At 40.2% G+C, this 23,001-nt stretch overlaps 1 protein-coding gene and 30 non-coding genes across 31 annotated transcripts in view; all 31 read left to right on the plus strand.

The window, feature by feature from the left end:
• The window catches only part of GUCY2D (guanylate cyclase 2D, retinal), a 604,889-nt gene that overhangs the window by 415,647 nt on the left and 166,241 nt on the right, over window positions 1–23,001 (plus strand). The gene's annotated exons all lie outside the window — the stretch shown is intronic.
• On the plus strand, window positions 147–218 carry TRNAW-CCA (transfer RNA tryptophan (anticodon CCA)). Its single transcript has one exon. It is a non-coding gene; the product is annotated as a tRNA-Trp (tRNA).
• TRNAW-CCA (transfer RNA tryptophan (anticodon CCA)) lies at window positions 892–963 on the plus strand. The gene has a single exon. It is a non-coding gene; the product is annotated as a tRNA-Trp (tRNA).
• On the plus strand, window positions 1,636–1,707 carry TRNAW-CCA (transfer RNA tryptophan (anticodon CCA)). Its single transcript has one exon. It is a non-coding gene; the product is annotated as a tRNA-Trp (tRNA).
• Window positions 2,360–2,431, plus strand: TRNAW-CCA (transfer RNA tryptophan (anticodon CCA)). Its single transcript has one exon. It is a non-coding gene; the product is annotated as a tRNA-Trp (tRNA).
• On the plus strand, window positions 3,105–3,176 carry TRNAW-CCA (transfer RNA tryptophan (anticodon CCA)). The gene has a single exon. It is a non-coding gene; the product is annotated as a tRNA-Trp (tRNA).
• TRNAW-CCA (transfer RNA tryptophan (anticodon CCA)) lies at window positions 3,850–3,921 on the plus strand. The gene has a single exon. It is a non-coding gene; the product is annotated as a tRNA-Trp (tRNA).
• TRNAW-CCA (transfer RNA tryptophan (anticodon CCA)) lies at window positions 4,595–4,666 on the plus strand. The gene has a single exon. It is a non-coding gene; the product is annotated as a tRNA-Trp (tRNA).
• TRNAW-CCA (transfer RNA tryptophan (anticodon CCA)) lies at window positions 5,340–5,411 on the plus strand. The gene has a single exon. It is a non-coding gene; the product is annotated as a tRNA-Trp (tRNA).
• On the plus strand, window positions 6,085–6,156 carry TRNAW-CCA (transfer RNA tryptophan (anticodon CCA)). The gene has a single exon. It is a non-coding gene; the product is annotated as a tRNA-Trp (tRNA).
• TRNAW-CCA (transfer RNA tryptophan (anticodon CCA)) lies at window positions 6,830–6,901 on the plus strand. Its single transcript has one exon. It is a non-coding gene; the product is annotated as a tRNA-Trp (tRNA).
• Window positions 7,575–7,646, plus strand: TRNAW-CCA (transfer RNA tryptophan (anticodon CCA)). Its single transcript has one exon. It is a non-coding gene; the product is annotated as a tRNA-Trp (tRNA).
• Window positions 8,320–8,392, plus strand: TRNAW-CCA (transfer RNA tryptophan (anticodon CCA)). The gene has a single exon. It is a non-coding gene; the product is annotated as a tRNA-Trp (tRNA).
• On the plus strand, window positions 9,065–9,136 carry TRNAW-CCA (transfer RNA tryptophan (anticodon CCA)). The gene has a single exon. It is a non-coding gene; the product is annotated as a tRNA-Trp (tRNA).
• Window positions 9,810–9,881, plus strand: TRNAW-CCA (transfer RNA tryptophan (anticodon CCA)). The gene has a single exon. It is a non-coding gene; the product is annotated as a tRNA-Trp (tRNA).
• Window positions 10,555–10,626, plus strand: TRNAW-CCA (transfer RNA tryptophan (anticodon CCA)). Its single transcript has one exon. It is a non-coding gene; the product is annotated as a tRNA-Trp (tRNA).
• TRNAW-CCA (transfer RNA tryptophan (anticodon CCA)) lies at window positions 11,300–11,371 on the plus strand. Its single transcript has one exon. It is a non-coding gene; the product is annotated as a tRNA-Trp (tRNA).
• Window positions 12,044–12,115, plus strand: TRNAW-CCA (transfer RNA tryptophan (anticodon CCA)). Its single transcript has one exon. It is a non-coding gene; the product is annotated as a tRNA-Trp (tRNA).
• TRNAW-CCA (transfer RNA tryptophan (anticodon CCA)) lies at window positions 12,789–12,860 on the plus strand. Its single transcript has one exon. It is a non-coding gene; the product is annotated as a tRNA-Trp (tRNA).
• On the plus strand, window positions 13,534–13,605 carry TRNAW-CCA (transfer RNA tryptophan (anticodon CCA)). The gene has a single exon. It is a non-coding gene; the product is annotated as a tRNA-Trp (tRNA).
• Window positions 14,279–14,350, plus strand: TRNAW-CCA (transfer RNA tryptophan (anticodon CCA)). The gene has a single exon. It is a non-coding gene; the product is annotated as a tRNA-Trp (tRNA).
• On the plus strand, window positions 15,024–15,095 carry TRNAW-CCA (transfer RNA tryptophan (anticodon CCA)). Its single transcript has one exon. It is a non-coding gene; the product is annotated as a tRNA-Trp (tRNA).
• TRNAW-CCA (transfer RNA tryptophan (anticodon CCA)) lies at window positions 15,769–15,840 on the plus strand. The gene has a single exon. It is a non-coding gene; the product is annotated as a tRNA-Trp (tRNA).
• Window positions 16,514–16,585, plus strand: TRNAW-CCA (transfer RNA tryptophan (anticodon CCA)). Its single transcript has one exon. It is a non-coding gene; the product is annotated as a tRNA-Trp (tRNA).
• TRNAW-CCA (transfer RNA tryptophan (anticodon CCA)) lies at window positions 17,259–17,330 on the plus strand. The gene has a single exon. It is a non-coding gene; the product is annotated as a tRNA-Trp (tRNA).
• Window positions 18,004–18,075, plus strand: TRNAW-CCA (transfer RNA tryptophan (anticodon CCA)). Its single transcript has one exon. It is a non-coding gene; the product is annotated as a tRNA-Trp (tRNA).
• Window positions 18,749–18,820, plus strand: TRNAW-CCA (transfer RNA tryptophan (anticodon CCA)). The gene has a single exon. It is a non-coding gene; the product is annotated as a tRNA-Trp (tRNA).
• TRNAW-CCA (transfer RNA tryptophan (anticodon CCA)) lies at window positions 19,494–19,565 on the plus strand. Its single transcript has one exon. It is a non-coding gene; the product is annotated as a tRNA-Trp (tRNA).
• Window positions 20,984–21,055, plus strand: TRNAW-CCA (transfer RNA tryptophan (anticodon CCA)). Its single transcript has one exon. It is a non-coding gene; the product is annotated as a tRNA-Trp (tRNA).
• Window positions 21,729–21,800, plus strand: TRNAW-CCA (transfer RNA tryptophan (anticodon CCA)). The gene has a single exon. It is a non-coding gene; the product is annotated as a tRNA-Trp (tRNA).
• TRNAW-CCA (transfer RNA tryptophan (anticodon CCA)) lies at window positions 22,475–22,546 on the plus strand. Its single transcript has one exon. It is a non-coding gene; the product is annotated as a tRNA-Trp (tRNA).

The following is a 23,001-nucleotide window of genomic DNA, read 5'->3' on the forward strand; positions in this document are numbered from 1 at the left end:
CAAAAGAAAGTCTCTTAGGCCGTCGATCAAACAGTTCCAAAAACTGTGAGTATAACATTACTAGCAGTAAACCCATAATGTCATTGTAAAGAAAAGAAAGTCTCTTAGGCCGTCGATGTAACTTTTCCAATACTAAAGAAAGCAGGGACTTCGTGGCGCAACGGTAGCGCGTCTGTTTCCAGATCAGAAGGTTGCGTGTTCAAATCACGTCGGGGTCAGTGAGCTTTTTCACACAAGCCCATGTCTTCACATGGACTCCTTGAAATGCTGTAACCGATTGGTAATATTCTGAAAGGGCAAAACATTGAAAGTACACTTAGCTCACTATCCTCATAGGAGCTGAGAAAGTACACTGTCCACTCTCTCACAGCAATAAAAATTATCCCTTAGCTTGCTACGCAATTGGGCAAAGTTCTACAACCCTTCTTTTGGGGCTGCTGGTGCAGTTGTATAGAAGTGACTATAAACGCTATATTTTCATTTGAACATGACACTTTTCATGTAGCATGATGTGTTTAAGAATGTGTTTAGTGTGGCTGCCTTTTAAAATGCTGTTAACCTTTTTCATTTGAAGAGAAAGCAAAGAAAAATAAGCAGTGGGCACAGTAGTGAGTGACTGAGGATAGAAGCATTGTGTGGCATTTCTGGTATTCTCTTTTTTGCTTAAAATTGTGTAGAGAAGAGAACGCTGGGACCCTCTGTGAGTATAGCATTATTAGCAGTAAACCATTGTTGTCATTGTAAACAAAAGAAAGTCTCTTAGGGCGTCGATCAAACAGTTCCAAAAACTGTCAGTATAACATTACTAGCAGTAAACCCATATTGTCATTGTAAAGAAAAGAAAGTCTCTTAGGCCGTCGATGTAACTTTTCCAATACTAAAGAAAGCAGGGACCTCGTGGCGCAACGGTAGCGCGTCTGACTCCAAATCTGAAGGTTGCGTGTTCAAATCATGTCGGGGTCAGTGAGCTTTTTCACACAAGCCCATGTCTTCACATGGACTCCTTGAAATGCTGTAACCAATTGGAAAATTCTGAAAGGGCAAAACTTTGAAAGTACACTTAGCTCACTATCCTCATAGGAGCTGAGAAAGTACACTGTCCACTCTCTCACAGCAATAAAAAATATCCCTTAGCTTGCTACGCAATTGGGCAAAGTTCTACAACCCTTCTTTTGGGGCTGCTGGTGCAGTTGTATAGAAGTGACTATAAACGCTATATTTTCATTTGAACATGACACTTTTCATGTAGCATGATGTGTTTAAGAAAGTGTTTAGTGTGGCTGCCTTTTAAAATGCTGTTAACCTTTTTCATTTGAAGAGAAAGCAAAGAAAAATAAGCAGTGGGCACAGTAGTGAGTGTCTGAGGATAGAAGCATTGTGTGGCATTTCTGGTATTCTCTTTTTTGCTTAAAATTGTGTAGAGAAGAGAACGCTGGTACCCTCTGTAAGTATAGCATTATTAGCAGTAAACCATTGTTGTCATTGTAAACAAAAGAAAGTCTCTTAGGCCGTCGATCAAACAGTTCCAAAAACTGTGAGTATAACATTACTAACAGTAAACCCATATTGTCATTGTAAAGAAAAGAAAGTCTCTTAGGCCGTCGATGTAACTTTTCCAATTCTAAAGAAAGCAGGGACCTCGTGGCGCAACGGTAGCGCGTCTGACTCCAGATCAGAAGGTTGCGTGTTCAAATCACGATGGGGGCAGTGAGCTTTTTCACACAAGCCCATGTCTTCACATGGACTCCTTGAAATGCTGTAAGGGCAAAACATTGAAAGTACACTTAGCTCACTATCCTCATAGGAGCTGAGAAAGTACACTGTCCACTCTCTCAAAGCAATAAAAATTATCCCTTAGCTTGCTACGCAATTGGGCAAAGTTCTACAACCCTTCTTTCGGGGCTGCTGGTGCAGTTGTATAGAAGTGACTATAAACGCTATATTTTCATTTGAACATGACACTTTTCATGTAGCATGATGTGTTTAAGAAAGTGTTTAGTGTGGCTGCCTTTTAAAATGCTGTTAACCTTTTTCATTTGAAGAGAAAGCAAAGAAAAATAAGCAGTGGGCACAGTAGTGAGTGACTGAGGATAGAAGCATTGTGTGGCATTTCTGGTATTCTCTTTTTTGCTTAAAATTGTGTAGAGAAGAGAACGCTGGGACCCTCTGTGAGTATAGCATTATTAGCAGTAAACCATTGTTGTCATTGTAAACAAAAGAAAGTCTCTTAGGCCGTCGATCAAACAGTTCCAAAAACTGTGAGTATAACATTACTAGCAGTAAACCCATAATGTCATTGTAAAGAAAAGAAAGTCTCTTAGGCCGTCGATGTAACTTTTCCAATACTAAAGTAAGCAGGGACCTCGTGGCGCAACGGTAGCGCGTCTGACTCCAGATCAGAAGGTTGCGTGTTCAAATCACGTCGGGGTCGGTGAGCTTTTTCACACAAGCCCATGTCTTCACATGGACTCCTTGAAATGCTGTAACCGATTGGTAATATTCTGGAAGGGCAAAACATTGAAAGTACACTTAGCTCACTATCCTCATAGGAGCTGAGAAAGTACACTGTCCACTCTCTCACAGCAATAAAAATTATCCCTTAGCTTGCTACGCAATTGGGCAAAGTTCTACAACCCTTCTTTTGGGGCTGCTGGTGCAGTTGCATAGAAGTGACTATAAACGCTATATTTTCATTTGAACATGACACTTTTCATGTAGCATGATGTGTTTAAGAAAGTGTTTAGTGTGGCTGCCTTTTAAAATGCTGTTAACCTTTTTCATTTGAAGAGAAAGCAAAGAAAAATAAGCAGTGGGCACAGTAGTGAGTGACTGAGGATAGAAGCATTGTGTGGCATTTCTGGTATTCTCTTTTTTGCTTAAAATTGTGTAGAGAAGAGAACGCTGGGACCCTCTGTGAGTATAGCATTATTAGCAGTAAACCATTGTTGTCATTGTAAACAAAAGAAAGTCTCTTAGGGCGTCGATCAAACAGTTCCAAAAACTGCCAGTATAACATTACTAGCAGTAAACCCATATTGTCATTGTAAAGAAAAGAAAATCTCTTAGGCCGTCGATGTAACTTTTCCAATACCAAAGAATGCAGGGACCTTGTGGCGCAACGGTAGCGCGTCTGATTCCAGATCAGAAGGTTGCGTGTTCAAATCACGTCGGGGTCAGTGAGCTTTTTCACACAAGCCCATGTCTTCACATGGACTCCTTGAAATGCTATAACCGATTGGTAATATTCTGAAAGGGCAAAACATTGAAAGTACACTTAGCTCACTATCCTCATAGGAGCTGAGAAAGTACACTGTCCACTCTCTCACAGCAATAAAAAATATCCCTTAGCTTGCTATGCAATTGGGCAAAGTTCTACAACCCTTCTTTTGGGGCTGCTGGTGCAGTTGTATAGAAGTGACTATAAACGCTATATTTTCATTTGAACATGACACTTTTCATGTAGCATGATGTGTTTAAGAAAGTGTTTAGTGTGGCTGCCTTTTAAAATGCTGTTAACCTTTTTCATTTGAAGAGAAAGCAAAGAAAAATAAGCAGTGGGCACAGTAGAGAGTGACTGAGGATAGAAGCATTGTGTGGCATTTCTGGTATTCTCTTTTTTGCTTAAAATTGTGTAGAGAAGAGAACGCTGGGACCCTCTGTGAGTATAGCATTATTAGCAGTAAACCATTGTTGTCATTGTAAACAAAAGAAAGTCTCTTAGGCCGTCGATCAAACAGTTCCAAAAACTGTGAGTATAACATTACTAGCAGTAAACCCATAATGTCATTGTAAAGAAAAGAAAGTCTCTTAGGCCGTCGATGTAACTTTTCCAATACTAAAGTAAGCAGGGACCTCGTGGCGCAACGGTAGCGCGTCTGACTCCAGATCAGAAGGTTGCGTGTTCAAATCACGTCGGGGTCAGTGAGCTTTTTCACACAAGCCCATGTCTTCACATGGACTCCTTGAAATGCTGTAACCGATTGGTAATATTCTGGAAGGGCAAAACATTGAAAGTACACTTAGCTCACTATCCTCATAGGAGCTGAGAAAGTACACTGTCCACTCTCTCACAGCAATAAAAATTATCCCTTAGCTTGCTACGCAATTGGGCAAAGTTCTACAACCCTTCTTTTGGGGCTGCTGGTGCAGTTGTATAGAAGTGACTATAAACGCTATATTTTCATTTGAACATGACACTTTTCATGTAGCATGATGTGTTTAAGAATGTGTTTAGTGTGGCTGCCTTTTAAAACGCTATTAACCTTTTTCATTTGAAGAGAAAGCAAAGAAAAATAAGCAGTGGGCACAGTAGTGAGTGACTGAGGATAGAAGCATTGTGTGGCATTTCTGGTATTCTCTTTTTTGCTTAAAATTGTGTAGAGAAGAGAACGCTGGGACCCTCTGTGAGTATAGCATTATTAGCAGTAAACCATTGTTGTCATTGTAAACAAAAAAAAGTCTCTTAGGTCGTCGATCAAACAGTTCCAAAAACTGTCAGTATAACATTACTAGCAGTAAACCCATTTTGTCATTGTAAAGAAAAGAAAGTCTCTTAGGCTGTCGATGTAACTGTTCCAATATGAAAGAATGCAGGGACCTCGTGGCGCAACGGTAGCGCGTCTGACTCCAGATCAGAAGGTTGCGTGTTCAAATCATGTTGGGGTCAGTGAGCTTTTTCACACAAGCCCATGTCTTCACATGGACTCCTTGAAATGCTGTAACCGATTGGTAATATTCTGAAAGGGCAAAACATTGAAAGTACACTTAGCTCACTATCCTCATAGGAGCTGAGAAAGTACCCTGTCCACTCTCTCACAGCAATAAAAAATATCCCTTAGCTTGCTACGCAATTGGGCAAAGTTCTACAACCCTTCTTTTGGGGCTGCTGGTGCAGTTGTATAGAAGTGACTATAAACGCTTTATTTTCTTTTGAACATGACACTTTTCATGTAGCATGATGTGTTTAAGAAAGTGTTTAGTGTGGCTGCCTTTTAAAATGCTGTTAACCTTTTTCATTTGAAGAGAAAGCAAAGAAAAATAAGCAGTGGGCACAGTAGTGAGTGTCTGAGGATAGAAGCATTGTGTGGCATTTCTGGTATTCTCTTTTTTGCTTAAAATTGTGTAGAGAAGAGAACGCTGGTACCCTCTGTGAGTATAGCATTATTAGCAGTAAACCATTGTTGTCATTGTAAACAAAAGAAAGTCTCTTAGGCCGTCGATCAAACAGTTCCAAAAACTGTGAGTATAACATTACTAGCAGTAAACCCATATTGTCATTGTAAAGAAAAGAAAGTCTCTTAGGCCGTCGATGTAACTTTTCCAATACTAAAGAAAGCAGGGACCTTGTGGCGCAACGGTAGCGCGTCTGACTCCAGATCAGAAGGTTGCGTGTTCAAATCACGTCGGGGTCAGTGAGCTTTTTCACACAAGCCCATGTCTTCACATGGACTCCTTGAAATGCTGTAACCGATTGGTAATATTCTGAAAGGGCAAAACATTGAAAGTACACTTAGCTCACTATCCTCATAGGAGCTGAGAAAGTACACTGTCCACTCTCTCACAGCAATAAAAAATATCCCTTAGCTTGCTACGCAATTGGGCAAAGTTCTACAACCCTTCTTTTGGGGCTGCTTGTGCAGTTGTATAGAAGTGACTATAAACGCTATATTTTCATTTGAACATGACACTTTTCATGTAGCATGATGTGTTTAAGAATGTGTTTAGTGTGGCTGCCTTTTAAAATGCTGTTAACCTTTTTCATTTGAAGAGAAAGCAAAGAAAAATAAGCAGTGGGCACAGTAGTGAGTGACTGAGGATAGAAGCATTGTGTGGCATTTCTGGTATTCTCTTTTTTGCTTAAAATTGTGTAGAGAAGAGAACGCTGGGACCCTCTGTGAGTATAGCATTATTAGCAGTAAACCATTGTTGTCATTGTAAACAAAAGAAAGTCTCTTAGGGCGTCGATCAAACAGTTCCAAAAACTGCCAGTATAACATTACTAGCAGTAAACCCATATTGTCATTGTAAAGAAAAGAAAATCTCTTAGGCCGTCAATGTAACTTTTCCAATACAAAAAAATGCAGGGACCTTGTGGCGCAACGGTAGCGCGTCTGACTCCAGATCAGAAGGGTGCGTGTTCAAATCATGTCGGGGTCAGTGAGCTTTTTCACACAAGCCCATGTCTTCACATGGACTCCTTGAAATGCTGTAACCGATTGGTAATATTCTGAAAGGGCAAAACATTGAAAGTACACTTAGCTCACTATCCTCATAGGAGCTGAGAAAGTACACTGTCCACTCTCTCACAGCAATAAAAAATATCCCTTAGCTTGCTACGCAATTGGGCAAAGTTCTACAACCCTTCTTTTGGGGCTGCTGGTGCAGTTGTATAGAAGTGACTATAAACGCTATATTTTCATTTGAACATGACACTTTTCATGTAGCATGATGTGTTTAAGAATGTGTTTAGTGTGGCTGCCTTTTAAAACGCTATTAACCTTTTTCATTTGAAGAGAAAGCAAAGAAAAATAAGCAGTGGGCACAGTAGTGAGTGACTGAGGATAGAAGCATTGTGTGGCATTTCTGGTATTCTCTTTTTTGCTTAAAATTGTGTAGAGAAGAGAACGCTGGGACCCTCTGTGAGTATAGCATTATTAGCAGTAAACCATTGTTGTCATTGTAAACAAAAAAAAGTCTCTTAGGTCGTCGATCAAACAGTTCCAAAAACTGTCAGTATAACATTACTAGCAGTAAACCCATTTTGTCATTGTAAAGAAAAGAAAGTCTCTTAGGCTGTCGATGTAACTGTTCCAATATGAAAGAATGCAGGGACCTCGTGGCGCAACGGTAGCGCGCCTGACTCCAGATCAGAAGGTTGCGTGTTCAAATCATGTTGGGGTCAGTGAGCTTTTTCACACAAGCCCATGTCTTCACATGGACTCCTTGAAATGCTGTAACCGATTGGTAATATTCTGAAAGGGCAAAACATTGAAAGTACACTTAGCTCACTATCCTCATAGGAGCTGAGAAAGTACCCTGTCCACTCTCTCACAGCAATAAAAAATATCCCTTAGCTTGCTACGCAATTGGGCAAAGTTCTACAACCCTTCTTTTGGGGCTGCTGGTGCAGTTGTATAGAAGTGACTATAAACGCTATATTTTCTTTTGAACATGACACTTTTCATGTAGCATGATGTGTTTAAGAAAGTGTTTAGTGTGGCTGCCTTTTAAAATGCTGTTAACCTTTTTCATTTGAAGAGAAAGCAAAGAAAAATAAGCAGTGGGCACAGTAGTGAGTGTCTGAGGATAGAAGCATTGTGTGGCATTTCTGGTATTCTCTTTTTTGCTTAAAATTGTGTAGAGAAGAGAACGCTGGTACCCTCTGTGAGTATAGCATTATTAGCAGTAAACCATTGTTGTCATTGTAAACAAAAGAAAGTCTCTTAGGCCGTCGATCAAACAGTTCCAAAAACTGTGAGTATAACATTACTAGCAGTAAACCCATATTGTCATTGTAAAGAAAAGAAAGTCTCTTAGGCCGTCGATGTAACTTTTCCAATACTAAAGAAAGCAGGGACCTCGTGGCGCAACGGTAGCGCGTCTGACTCCAGATCAGAAGGTTGCGTGTTCAAATCATGTCGGGGTCAGTGAGCTTTTTCACACAAGCCCATGTCTTCACATGGACTCCTTGAAATGCTGTAACCGATTGGTAATATTCTGAAAGGGCAAAACATTGAAAGTACACTTAGCTCACTATCCTCATAGGAGCTGAGAAAGTACACTGTCCACTCTCTCACAGCAATAAAAAATATCCCTTAGCTTGCTACGCAATTGGGCAAAGTTCTACAACCCTTCTTTTGGGGCTGCTGGTGCAGTTGTATAGAAGTGACTATAAACGCTATATTTTCATTTGAACATGACACTTTTCATGTAGCATGATGTGTTTAAGAATGTGTTTAGTGAGGCTGCCTTTTAAAATGCTGTTAACCTTTTTCATTTGAAGCGAAAGCAAAGAAAAATAAGCAGTGGGCACAGTAGTGAGTGACTGAGGATAGAAGCATTGTGTGGCATTTCTGGTATTCTCTTTTTTGCTTAAAATTGTGTAGAGAAGAGAACGCTGGGACCCTCTGTGAGTATAGCATTATTAGCAGTAAACCATTGTTGTCATTGTAAACAAAAGAAAGTCTCTTAGGGCGTCGATCAAACAGTTCCAAAAACTGCCAGTATAACATAACTAGCAGTAAACCCATATTGTCATTGTAAAGAAAAGAAAATCTCTTAGGCCGTCAATGTAACTTTTCCAATACAAAATAATGCAGGGACCTTGTGGCGCAACGGTAGCGCGTCTGACTCCAGATCAGAAGGGTGCGTGTTCAAATCACGTCGGGGGTCAGTGAGCTTTTTCACACAAGCCCATGTCTTCACATGGACTCCTTGAAATGCTGTAACCGATTGGTAATATTCTGAAAGGGCAAAACATTGAAAGTACACTTAGCTCACTATCCTCATAGGAGCTGAGAAAGTACACTGTCCACTCTCTCACAGCAATAAAAAATATCCCTTAGCTTGCTACGCAATTGGGCAAAGTTCTACAACCCTTCTTTTGGGGCTGCTGGTGCAGTTGTATAGAAGTGACTATAAACGCTATATTTTCATTTGAACATGACACTTTTCATGTAGCATGATGTGTTTAAGAATGTGTTTAGTGTGGCTGCCTTTTAAAACGCTGTTAACCTTTTTCATTTGAAGAGAAAGCAAAGAAAAATAAGCAGTGGGCACAGTAGTGAGTGACTGAGGATAGAAGCATTGTGTGGCATTTCTGGTATTCTCTTTTTGCTTAAAATTGTGTAGAGAAGAGAACGCTGGGACCCTCTGTGAGTATAGCATTATTAGCAGTAAACCATTGTTGTCATTGTAAACAAAAAAAAGTCTCTTAGGTCGTCGATCAAACAGTTCCAAAAACTGTCAGTATAACATTACTAGCAGTAAACCCATTTTGTCATTGTAAAGAAAAGAAAGTCTCTTAGGCCGTCGATGTAACTGTTCCAATATGAAAGAATGCAGGGACCTCGTGGCGCAACGGTAGCGCGTCTGACTCCAGATCAGAAGGTTGCGTGTTCAAATCATGTTGGGGTCAGTGAGCTTTTTCACACAAGCCCATGTCTTCACATGGACTCCTTGAAATGCTGTAACCGATTGGTAATATTCTGAAAGGGCAAAACATTGAAAGTACACTTAGCTCACTATCCTCATAGGAGCTGAGAAAGTACCCTGTCCACTCTCTCACAGCAATAAAAAATATCCCTTAGCTTGCTACGCAATTGGGCAAAGTTCTACAACCCTTCTTTTGGGGCTGCTGGTGCAGTTGTATAGAAGTGACTATAAACGCTATATTTTCATTTGAACATGACACTTTTCATGTAGCATGATGTGCTTAAGAAAGTGTTTAGTGTGGCTGCCTTTTAAAATGCTGTTAACCTATTTCATTTGAAGAGAAAGCAAAGAAAAATAAGCAGTGGGCACAGTAGTGAGTGTCTGAGGATAGAAGCATTGTGTGGCATTTCTGGTATTCTCTTTTTTGCTTAAAATTGTGTAGAGAAGAGAACGCTGGTACCCTCTGTGAGTATAGCTTTATTAGCAGTAAACCATTGTTGTCATTGTAAACAAAAGAAAGTCTCTTAGGTCGTCGATCAAACAGTTCCAAAAACTGTCAGTATAACATTACTAGCAGTAAACCCATATTGTCATTGTAAAGAAAAGAAAATCTCTTAGGCCGTCGATGTAACTTTTCCAATGCAAAAGAATGCAGGGACCTCGTGGCGCAACGGTAGCGCGTCTGACTCCAGATCAGAAGGTTGCGTGTTCAAATCACGTCAGGGTCAGTGAGCTTTTTCACACAAGCTCATGTCTTCACACGGACTCCTTGAAATGCTGTAACCGATTGGTAATATTCTGAAAGGGCAAAACATTGAAAGTACACTTAGCTCACTATCCTCATAGGAGCTGAGAAAGTACACTGTCCACTCTCTCACAGCAATAAAAAATATCCCTTAGCTTGCTACGCAATTGGGCAAAGTTCTACAACCCTTCTTTTGGGGCTGCTGGTGCAGTTGTATAGAAGTGACTATAAACGCTATATTTTCATTTGAACATGACACTTTTCATGTAGCATGATGTGTTTAAGAAAGTGTTTAGTGTGGCTGCCTTTTAAAATGCTGTTAACCTTTTTCATTTGAAGAGAAAGCAAAGAAAAATAAGCAGTGGGCACAGTAGTGAGTGTCTGAGGATAGAAGCATTGTGTGGCATTTCTGGTATTCTCTTTTTTGCTTAAAATTGTGTAGAGAAGAGAACGCTGGTACCCTCTGTGAGTATAGCATTATTAGCAGTAAACCATTGTTGTCATTGTAAACAAAAGAAAGTCTCTTAGGCCGTCGATCAAACAGTTCCAAAAACTGTGAGTATAACATTACTAGCAGTAAACCCATATTGTCATTGTAAAGAAAAGAAAGTCTCTTAGGCCGTCGATGTAACTTTTCCAATACTAAAGAAAGCAGGGACCTCGTGGCGCAACGGTAGCGCGTCTGACTCCAGATCAGAAGGTTGTGTGTTCAAATCACGTCGGGGTCGGTGAGCTTTTTCACACAAGCCCATGTCTTCACATGGACTCCTTGAAATGCTGTAACCGATTGGTAATATTCTGAAAGGGCAAAACATTGAAAGTACACTTAGCTCACTGTCCTCATAGGAGCTGAGAAAGTACACTGTCCACTCTCTCACAGCAATAAAAAATATCCCTTAGCTTGCTACGCAATTGGGCAAAGTTCTACAACCCTTCTTTTGGGGCTGCTGGTGCAGTTGTATAGAAGTGACTATAAACGCTATATTTTCATTTGAACATGACACTTTTCATGTAGCATGATGTGTTTAAGAATGTGTTTAGTGTGGCTGCCTTTTAAAATGCTGTTAACCTTTTTCATTTGAAGAGAAAGCAAAGAAAAATAAGCAGTGGGCACAGTAGTGAGTGACTGAGGATAGAAGCATTGTGTGGCATTTCTGGTATTCTCTTTTTTGCTTAAAATTGTGTAGAGAAGAGAACGCTGGGACCCTCTGTGAGTATAGCATTATTAGCAGTAAACCATTGTTGTCATTGTAAACAAAAGAAAGTCTCTTAGGTCGTCGATCAAACAGTTCCAAAAACTGTCAGTATAACATTACTAGCAGTAAACCCATATTGTCATTGTAAAGAAAAGAAAGTCTCTTAGGCCGTCGATGTAACTTTTCCAATACTAAAGAAAGCAGGGACCTCGTGCCGCAACGGTAGCGCGTCTGACTCCAGATCAGAAGGTTGCGTGTTCAAATCACGTCGGGGTCAGTGAGCTTTTTCACACAAGCCCATGTCTTCACATGGACTCCTTGAAATGCTGTAACCGATTGGAAAATTCTGAAAGGGCAAAACATTGAAAGTACACTTAGCTCACTATCCTCATAGGAGCTGAGAAAGTACACTGTCCACTCTCTCACAGCAATAAAAAATATCCCTTAGCTTGCTACGCAATTGGGCAAAGTTCTACAACCCTTCTTTTGGGGCTGCTGGTGCAGTTGTATAGAAGTGACTATAAACGCTATATTTTCATTTGAACATGACACTTTTCTTGTAGCATGATGCGTTTAAGAAGGTGTTTAGTGTGGCTGCCTTTTAAAATGCTGTTAACCTTTTTCATTTGAAGAGAAAGCAAAGAAAAATAAGCAGTGGGCACAGTAGTGAGTGTCTGAGGATAGAAGCATTGTGTGGCATTTCTGGTATTCTCTTTTTTGCTTCAAATTGTGTAGAGAAGAGAACGCTGGTACCCTCTGTGAGTATAGCATTATTAGCAGTAAACCATTGTTGTCATTGTAAACAAAAGAAAGTCTCTTAGGGCGTCGATCAAACAGTTCCAAAAACTGTCAGTATAACATTACTAGCAGTAAACCCATATTGTCATTGTAAAGAAAAGAAAATCTCTTAGGCCGTCGATGTAACTTTTCCAATACGAAAGAATGCAGGGACCTCGTGGCGCAACGGTAGCGCGTCTGACTCCAGATCAGAAGGTTGCGTGTTCAAATCACGTCGGGGTCAGTGAGCTTTTTCACACAAGCCCATGTCTTCACATGGACTCCTTGAAATGCTGTAACCGATTGGTAATATTCTGAAAGGGCAAAACATTGAAAGTACACTTAGCTCACTATCCTCACAGGAGCTGAGAAAGTACACTGTCCACTCTCTCACAGCAATAAAAAATATCCCTTAGCTTGCTACGCAATTGGGCAAAGTTCTACAACCCTTCTTTTGGGGCTGCTGGTGCAGTTGTATAGAAGTGACTATAAACGCTATATTTTCATTTGAACATGACACTTTTCATGTAGCATGATGTGTTTAAGAAGGTGTTTAGTGTGGCTGCCTTTTAAAATGCTGTTAACCTTTTTCATTTGAAGAGAAAGCAAAGAAAAATAAGCAGTGGGCACAGTAGTGAGTGTCTGAGGATAGAAGCATTGTGTGGCATTTCTGGTATTCTCTTTTTTGCTTCAAATTGTGTAGAGAAGAGAACGCTGGTACCCTCTGTGAGTATAGCATTATTAGCAGTAAACCATTGTTGTCATTGTAAACAAAAGAAAGTCTCTTAGGGCGTCGATCAAACAGTTCCAAAAACTGTCAGTATAACATTACTAGCAGTAAACCCATATTGTCATTGTAAAGAAAAGAAAATCTCTTAGGCCGTCAATGTAACTTTTCCAATAAAAAATAATGCAGGGACCTCGTGGCGCAACGGTAGCGCGTCTGACTCCAGAACAGAAGGGTGCGTGTTCAAATCACGTCGGGGTCAGTGAGATTTTTCACACAAGCCTATGTCTTCACATGGACTCCTTGAAATGCTGTAACCGATTGGTAATATTCTGAAAGGGCAAAACATTGAAAGTACACTTAGCTCACTATCCTCATAGGAGCTGAGAAAGTACACTGTCCACTCTCTCACAGCAATAAAAAATATCCCTTAGCTTGCTACGCAATTGGGCAACGTTCTACAGCCCTTCTTTTGGGGCTGCTGGTGCAGTTGTATAGAAGTGACTATAAACGCTATATTTTCATTTGAACATGACACTTTTCTTGTAGCATGATGCGTTTAAGAAGGTGTTTAGTGTGGCTGCCTTTTAAAATGCTGTTAACCTTTTTCATTTGAAGAGAAAGCAAAGAAAAAAAAGCAGTGGGCACAGTAGTGAGTGTCTGAGGATAGAAGCATTGTGTGGCATTTCTGGTATTCTCTTTTTTGCTTCAAATTGTGTAGAGAAGAGAACGCTGGTACCCTCTGTGAGTATAGCATTATTAGCAGTAAACCATTGTTGTCATTGTAAACAAAAGAAAGTCTCTTAGGGCGTCGATCAAACAGTTCCAAAAACTGTCAGTATAACATTACTAGCAGTAAACCCATATTGTCATTGTAAAGAAAAGAAAATCTCTTAGGCCGTCGATGTAACTTTTCCAATACGAAAGAATGCAGGGACCTCGGGGCGCAACGGTAGCGCGTCTGACTCCAGATCAGAAGGTTGCGTGTTCAAATCACGTCGGGGTCAGTGAGCTTTTTCACACAAGCCCATGTCTTCACATGGACTCCTTGAAATGCTGTAACCGATTGGTAATATTCTGAAAGGGCAAAACATTGAAAGTACACTTAGCTCACTATCCTCATAGGAGCTGAGAAAGTACACTGTCCACTCTCTCACAGCAATAAAAAATATCCCTTAGCTTGCTACGCAATTGGGCAAAGTTCTACAACCCTTCTTTTGGGGCTGCTGGTGCAGTTGTATAGAAGTGACTATAAACGCTATATTTTCATTTGAACATGACACTTTTCTTGTAGCATGATGCGTTTAAGAAGGTGTTTAGTGTGGCTGCCTTTTAAAATGCTGTTAACCTTTTTCATTTGAAGAGAAAGCAAAGAAGAATAAGCAGTGGGCACAGTAGTGAGTGTCTGAGGATAGAAGCATTGTGTGGCATTTCTGGTATTCTCTTTTTTGCTTCAAATTGTGTAGAGAAGAGAACGCTAGTACCCTCTGTGAGTATAGCATTATTAGCAGTAAACCATTGTTGTCATTGTAAACAAAAGAAAGTCTCTTAGGCCGTCGATCAAACAGTTCCAAAAACTGTGAGTATAACATTACTAGCAGTAAACCCATATTGTCATTGTAAAGAAAAGAAAGTCTCTTAGGCCGTCGATGTAACTTTTCCAATACAAAAGAATGCAGGGACCTCGTGGCGCAACGGTAGCGCGTCTGACTCCAGATCAGAAGGTTGCGTGTTCAAATCACGTCGGGGTCAGTGAGCTTTATCACACAAGCCCATGTCTTCACATGGACTCCTTGAAATGCTGTAACCGATTGGTAATATTCTGAAAGGGCAAAACATTGAAAGTACACTTAGCTCACTATCCTCATAGGAGCTGAGAAAGTACACTGTCCACTCTCTCACAGCAATAAAAAATATCCCTTAGCTTGCTACGCAATTGGGCAAAGTTCTACAACCCTTCTTTTGGGGCTGCTGGTGCAGTTGTATAGAAGTGACTATAAACGCTATATTTTCATTTGAACATGACACTTTTCTTGTAGCATGATGCGTTTAAGAAGGTGTTTAGTGTGGCTGCCTTTTAAAATGTCGTTAAACTTTTTCATTTGAAGAGAAAGCAAAGAAAAATAAGCAGTGGGCACAGTAGTGAGTGTCTGAGGATAGAAGCATTGTGTGGCATTTCTGGTATTCTCTTTTTTGCTTCAAATTGTGTAGAGAAGAGAACGCTGGTACCCTCTGTGAGTATAGCATTATTAGCAGTAAACCATTGTTGTCATTGTAAACAAAAGAAAGTCTCTTAGGGCGTCGATCAAACAGTTCCAAAAACTGTCAGTATAACATTACTAGCAGTAAACCCATATTGTCATTGTAAAGAAAAGAAAATCTCTTAGGCCGTCGATGTAACTTTTCCAATTCGAAAGAATGCAGGGACCTCATGGCGCAACGGTAGCGCGTCTGACTCCAGATCAGAAGGTTGCTTGTTCAAATCACGTTGGGGTCAGTGAGCTTTTTCACACAAGCCCATGTCTTCACATGGACTCCTTGAAATGCTGTAACCGATTGGTAATATTCTGAAAGGGCAAAACATTGAAAGTACACTTAGCTCACTATCCTCATAGGAGCTGAGAAAGTACACTGTCCACTCTCTCACAGCAATAAAAAATATCCCTTAGCTTGCTACGCAATTGGGCAAAGTTCTACAACCCTTCTTTTGGGGCTGCTGGTGCAGTTGTATAGAAGTGACTATAAACGCTACATTTTCATTTGAACATGACACTTTTCTTGTAGCATGATGCGTTTAAGAAGGTGTTTAGTGTGGCTGCCTTTTAAAATGTTGTTAAACTTTTTCATTTGAAGAGAAAGCAAAGAAAAATAAGCAGTGGGCACAGTAGTGAGTGTCTGAGGATAGAAGCATTGTGTGGCATTTCTGGTATTCTCTTTTTTGCTTCAAATTGTGTAGAGAAGAGAACGCTGGTACCCTCTGTGAGTATAGCATTATTAGCAGTAAACCATTGTTGTCATTGTAAACAAAAGAAAGTCTCTTAGGCCGTCGATCAAACAGTTCCAAAAACTGTGAGTATAACATTACTAGCAGTAAACCCATATTGTCATTGTAAAGAAAAGAAAGTCTCTTAGGCCGTCGATGTAACTTTTCCAATACGAAAGAATGCAGGGACCTCGTGGCGCAACGGTAGCGCGTCTGACTCCAGATCAGAAGGTTGCGTGTTCAAATCACGTCGGGGTCAGTGAGCTTTTTCACACAAGCCCATGTCTTCACATGGACTCCTTGAAATGCTGTAACTGATTGGTAATATTCTGAAAGGGCAAAACATTGAAAGTACACTTAGCTCACTATCCTCATAGGAGTTGAGAAAGTACACTGTCCACTCTCTCACAGCAATAAAAAATATCCCTTAGCTTGCTACGCAATTGGGCAAAGTTCTACAACCCTTCTTTTGGGGCTGCTGGTGCAGTTGTATAGAAGTGACTATAAACGCTATATTTTCATTTGAACATGACACTTTTCTTGTAGCATGATGCGTTTAAGAAGGTGTTTAGTGTGGCTGCCTTTTAAAATGCTGTTAACCTTTTTCATTTGAAGAGAAAGGAAAGAAAAATAAGCAGTGGGCACAGTAGTGAGTGTCTGAGGATAGAAGCATTGTGTGGCATTTCTGATATTCTCTTTTTTGCTTAAAATTGTGTAGAGAAGAGAACGCTGGTACCCTCTGTGAGTATAGCATTATTAGCAGTAAACCATTGTTGTCATTGTAAACAAAAGAAAGTCTCTTAGGGCGTCGATCAAACAGTTCCAAAAACTGTCAGTATAACATTACTAGCAGTAAACCCATATTGTCATTGTAAACAAAAGAAAATCTCTTAGGCCGTCGATGTAACTTTTCCAATACGAAAGAATGCAGGGACCTTGTGGCGCAACGGTAGCGCGTCTGACTCCAGATCAGAAGGTTGCGTGTTCAAATCACGTCGGGGTCAGTGAGCTTTTTCACACAAGCCCATGTCTTCACATGGACTCCTTGAAATGCTGTAACCGATTGGTAATATTCTGAAAGGGCAAAACATTGAAAGTACACTTAGCTCACTATCCTCATAGGAGCTGAGAAAGTACACTGTCCACTCTCTCACAGCAATAAAAAATATCCCTTAGCTTGCTACGCAGTTGGGCAAAGTTCTACAACCCTTCTTTTGGGGCTGCTGGTGCAGTTGTATAGAAGTGACAATAAACGCTATATTTTCATTTGAACATGACACTTTTCATGTAGCATGATGTGTTTAAGAAGGTGTTTAGTGTGGCTGCCTTTTAAAATGCTGTTAACCTTTTTCATTTGAAGAGAAAGCAAAGAAAAATAAGCAGTGGGCACAGTAGTGAGTGTCTGAGGATAGAAGCATTGTGTGGCATTTCTGGTATTCTCTTTTTTGCTTCAAATTGTGTAGAGAAGAGAACGCTGGTACCCTCTGTGAGTATAGCATTATTAGCAGTAAACCATTGTTGTCATTGTAAACAAAAGAAAGTCTCTTAGGCCGTCGATCAAACAGTTCCAAAAACTGTGAGTATAACATTACTAGCAGTAAACCCATATTGTCATTGTAAAGAAAAGAAAGTCTCTTAGGCCGTCGATGTATCTGTTCCAATACAAAAGAATGCAGGGACCTCGTGGCGCAACGGTAGCGCGTCTGACTCCAGATCAGAAGGTTGCGTGTTCAAATCACGTCGGGGTCAGTGAGCTTTTTCACACAAGCCCATGTTTTCACATGGACTCCTTGAAATGCTGTAACCGATTGGTAATATTCTGAAAGGGCAAAACATTGAAAGTACACTTAGCTCACTATCCTCATAGGAGCTGAGAAAGTACACTGTCCACTCTCTCACAGCAATAAAAAATATCCCTTAGCTTGCTACGCAGTTGGGCAAAGTTCTACAACCCTTCTTTTGGGGCTGCTGGTGCAGTTGTATAGAAGTGACAATAAACGCTATATTTTCATTTGAACATGACACTTTTCATGTAGCATGATGTGTTTAAGAAGGTGTTTAGTGTGGCTGCCTTTTAAAATGCTGTTAACCTTTTTCATTTGAAGAGAAAGCAAAGAAAAATAAGCAGTGGGCACAGTAGTGAGTGTCTGAGGATAGAAGCATTGTGTGGCATTTCTGGTATTCTCTTTTTTGCTTCAAATTGTGTAGAGAAGAGAACGCTGGTACCCTCTGTGAGTATAGCATTATTAGCAGTAAACCATTGTTGTCATTGTAAACAAAAGAAAGTCTCTTAGGCCGTCGATCAAACAGTTCCAAAAACTGTGAGTATAACATTACTAGCAGTAAACCCATATTGTCATTGTAAAGAAAAGAAAGTCTCTTAGGCCGTCGATGTAACTTTTCCAATACGAAAGAATGCAGGGACCTCGTGGCGCAACGGTAGCGCGTCTGACTCCAGATCTTAAGGTTGCGTGTTCAAATCACGTCGGGGTCAGTGAGCTTTTTCACACAAGCCCATGTCTTCACATGGACTCCTTGAAATGCTGTAACCGATTGGTAATATTCTGAAAGGGCAAAACATTGAAAGTACACTTAGCTCACTATCCTCATAGGAGTTGAGAAAGTACACTGTCCACTCTCTCACAGCAATAAAAAATATCCCTTAGCTTGCTACGCAATTGGGCAAAGTTCTACAACCCTTCTTTTGGGGCTGCTGGTGCAGTTGTATAGAAGTGACTATAAACGCTATATTTTCATTTGAACATGACACTTTTCTTGTAGCATGATGCGTTTAAGAAGGTGTTTAGTGTGGCTGCCTTTTAAAATGCTGTTAACCTTTTTCATTTGAAGAGAAAGGAAAGAAAAATAAGCAGTGGGCACAGTAGTGAGTGTCTGAGGATAGAAGCATTGTGTGGCATTTCTGATATTCTCTTTTTTGCTTAAAATTGTGTAGAGAAGAGAACGCTGGTACCCTCTGTGAGTATAGCATTATTAGCAGTAAACCATTGTTGTCATTGTAAACAAAAGAAAGTCTCTTAGGGCGTCGATCAAACAGTTCCAAAAACTGTCAGTATAACATTACTAGCAGTAAACCCATATTGTCATTGTAAACAAAAGAAAATCTCTTAGGCCGTCGATGTAACTTTTCCAATACGAAAGAATGCAGGGACCTTGTGGCGCAACGGTAGCGCGTCTGACTCCAGATCAGAAGGTTGCGTGTTCAAATCACGTCGGGGTCAGTGAGCTTTTTCACACAAGCCCATGTCTTCACATGGACTCCTTGAAATGCTGTAACCGATTGGTAATATTCTGAAAGGGCAAAACATTGAAAGTACACTTAGCTCACTATCCTCATAGGAGCTGAGAAAGTACACTGTCCACTCTCTCACAGCAATAAAAAATATCCCTTAGCTTGCTACGCAGTTGGGCAAAGTTCTACAACCCTTCTTTTGGGGCTGCTGGTGCAGTTGTATAGAAGTGACAATAAACGCTATATTTTCATTTGAACATGACACTTTTCATGTAGCATGATGTGTTTAAGAAGGTGTTTAGTGTGGCTGCCTTTTAAAATGCTGTTAACCTTTTTCATTTGAAGAGAAAGCAAAGAAAAATAAGCAGTGGGCACAGTAGTGAGTGTCTGAGGATAGAAGCATTGTGTGGCATTTCTGGTATTCTCTTTTTTGCTTCAAATTGTGTAGAGAAGAGAACGCTGGTACCCTCTGTGAGTATAGCATTATTAGCAGTAAACCATTGTTGTCATTGTAAACAAAAGAAAGTCTCTTAGGCCGTCGATCAAACAGTTCCAAAAACTGTGAGTATAACATTACTAGCAGTAAACCCATATTGTCATTGTAAAGAAAAGAAAGTCTCTTAGGCCGTCGATGTAACTTTTCCAATACTAAAGAAAGCAGGGACCTCGTGGCGCAACGGTAGTGCGTCTGACTCCAGATCAGAAGGTTGCGTGTTCAAATCACGTCGGGGTCGGTGAGCTTTTTCACACAAGCCCATGTCTTCACATGGACTCCTTGAAATGCTGTAACCGATTGGTAATATTCTGAAAGGGCAAAACATTGAAAGTACACTTAGCTCACTGTCCTCATAGGAGCTGAGAAAGTACACTGTCCACTCTCTCACAGCAATAAAAAATATCCCTTAGCTTGCTACGCAATTGGGCAAAGTTCTACAACCCTTCTTTTGGGGCTGCTGGTGCAGTTGTATAGAAGTGACTATAAACGCTATATTTTCATTTGAACATGACACTTTTCATGTAGCATGATGTGTTTAAGAATGTGTTTAGTGTGGCTGCCTTTTAAAATGCTGTTAACCTTTTTCATTTGAAGAGAAAGCAAAGAAAAATAAGCAGTGGGCACAGTAGTGAGTGACTGAGGATAGAAGCATTGTGTGGCATTTCTGGTATTCTCTTTTTTGCTTAAAATTGTGTAGAGAAGAGAACGCTGGGACCCTCTGTGAGTATAGCATTATTAGCAGTAAACCATTGTTGTCATTGTAAACAAAATAAAGTCTCTTAGGGCGTCGATCAAACAGTTCCAAAAACTGCCAGTATAACATTACTAGCAGTAAACCCATATTGTCATTGTAAAGAAAAGAAAATCTCTTAGGCCGTCAATGTAACTTTTCCAATACAAAAAAATGCATGGACCTCGTGGCGCAACGGTAGCGCGTCTGACTCTAGATCAGAAGGGTGCGTGTTCAAATCACGTCGGGGTCAGTGAGCTTTTTCACACAAGCCGATGTCTTCACATGGACTCCTTGAAATGCTGTAACCGATTGGTAATATTCTGAAAGGGCAAAACGTTGAAAGTACACTTAGCTCACTATCCTCATAGGAGCTGAGAAAGTACACTGTCCACTCTCTCACAGCAATAAAAAATATCCCTTAGCTTGCTACGCAATTGGGCAAAGTTCTACAACCCTTCTTTTGGGGCTGCTGGTGCAGTTGTATAGAAGTGACTATAAACGCTATATTTTCTTTTGAACATGACACTTTTCATGTAGCATGATGTGTTTAAGAATGTGTTTAGTGTGGCTGCCTTTTAAAATGCTGTTAACCTTTTTCATTTGAAGAGAAAGCAAAGAAAAATAAGCAGTGGGCACAGTAGTGAGTGTCTGAGGATAGAAGCATTGTGTGGCATTTCTGGTATTCTCTTTTTTGCTTAAAATTGTGTAGAGAAGAGAACGCTGGTACCCTCTGTGAGTATAGCTTTATTAGCAGTAAACCATTGTTGTCATTGTAAACAAAAGAAAGTCTCTTAGGTCGTCGATCAAACAGTTCCAAAAACTGTCAGTATAACATTACTAGCAGTAAACCCATATTGTCATTGTAAAGAAAAGAAAATCTCTTAGGCCGTCGATGTAACTTTTCCAATGCAAAAGAATGCAGGGACCTCGTGGCGCAACGGTAGCGCGTCTGACTCCAGATCAGAAGGTTGTGTGTTCAAATCACGTCGGTGTCAGTGAGCTTTTTCACACAAGCCCATGTCTTCACATGGACTCCTTGAAATGCTGTAACCGATTGGTAATATTCTGAAAGGGCAAAACATTGAAAGTACACTTAGCTCACTATCCTCATAGGAGCTGAGAAAGTACACTGTCCACTCTCCCACAGCAATAAAAAATATCCCTTAGCTTGCTACGCAATTGGGCAAAGTTCTACAACCCTTCTTTTGGGGCTGCTGGTGCAGTTGTATAGAAGTGACTATAAACGCTATATTTTCATTTGAACATGACACTTTTCATGTAGCATGATGTGTTTAAGAATGTGTTTAGTGTGGCTGCCTTTTAAAATGCTGTTAACCTTTTTCATTTGAAGAGAAAGCAAAGAAAAATAAGCAGTGGGCACAGTAGTGAGTGACTGAGGATAGAAGCATTGTGTGGCATTTCTGGTATTCTATTTTTTGCTTAAAATTGTGTAGAGAAGAGAACGCTGGGACCCTCTGTGAGTATAGCATTATTAGCAGTAAACCATTGTTGTCATTGTAAACAAAAGAAAGTCTCTTAGGTCGTCGATCAAACAGTTCCAAAAACTGTCAGTATAACATTACTAGCATTAAACCCATTTTGTCATTGTAAAGAAAAGAAAGTCTCTTAGGCCGTCGATGTAACTGTTCCAATATGAAAGAATGCAGGGACCTCGTGGCGCAACGGTAGCGCGTCTGACTCCAGATCAGAAGGTTGCGTGTTCAAATCATGTCGGGGTCAGTGAGCTTTTTCACACAAGCCCATGTCTTCACATGGACTCCTTGAAATGCTGTAACCGATTGGTAATATTCTAAAAAGAGGAAAACATTGAAAGTACACTTAGCTCACTATCCTCATAGGAGCTGAGAAAGTACACTGTCCACTCTCTCACAGCAATAAAAAATATCCCTTAGCTTGCTACGCAATTGGGCAAAGTTCTACAACCCTTCTTTTGGGGCTGCTGGTGCAGTTGTATAGAAGTGACTATAAACGCTATATTTTCATTTGAACATGACACTTTACATGTAGCATGATGTGTTTAAGAATGTGTTTAGTGTGGCTGCCTTTTAAAATGCTGTTAACCTTTTTCATTTGAAGAGAAAGCAAAGAAAAATAAGCAGTGGACACAGTAGTGAGTGTCTGAGGATAGAAGCATTGTGTGGCATTTCTGGTATTCTCTTTTTTGCTTAAAATTGTGTAGAGAAGAGAACGCTGGTACCCTCTGTGAGTATAGCATTATTAGCAGTAAACCATTGTTGTCATTGTAAACAAAAGAAAGTCTCTTAGGTCGTCGATCAAACAGTTCCAAAAACTGTCAGTATAACATTACTAGCAGTAAACCCATTTTGTCATTGTAAAGAAAAGAAAGTCTCTTAGGCCGTCGATGTAACTGTTCCAATACGAAAGAATGCAGGGACCTCGTGGCGCAACGGTAGCGCGTCTGACTCCAGATCAGAAGGTTGCGTGTTCAAATCACGTCGGGGTCAGTGAGCTTTTTCACACAAGCCCATGTCTTCACATGGACTCCTTGAAATGCTGTAACCAATTGGAAAATTCTGAAAGGGCAAAACATTGAAAGTACATGTAGCTAACTATCCTCATAGGAGCTGAGAAAATACACTGTCCACTCTCTCACAGCAATAAAAAATATCCCTTAGCTTGCTACGCAATTGGGCAAAGTTCTACAACCCTTGTTTTAGGGCTGCTGGTGCAGTTGTATAGAAGTGACTATAAACGCTATATTTTCTTTTTTTTTTTTTTTTTTTTTTAAACAAACTTTATTTGAATTTTCTTTTGACCGTCAATGACAAGATCTTGTATACAGAAGTGCAACATAATCAAAGTTCAGAAAAAGAAGGAAAAAGTACAGTAATCGCAACTTCTTGTTGTACAAACACAGTATTTGTTTTGTAAATAAAGCATAATTACTCATCTTATACTA

This window comes from Hyperolius riggenbachi, chromosome 3, assembly GCF_040937935.1.
Source record: "Hyperolius riggenbachi isolate aHypRig1 chromosome 3, aHypRig1.pri, whole genome shotgun sequence".
Classification (NCBI taxonomy): Eukaryota; Metazoa; Chordata; class Amphibia; order Anura; family Hyperoliidae; genus Hyperolius; species Hyperolius riggenbachi.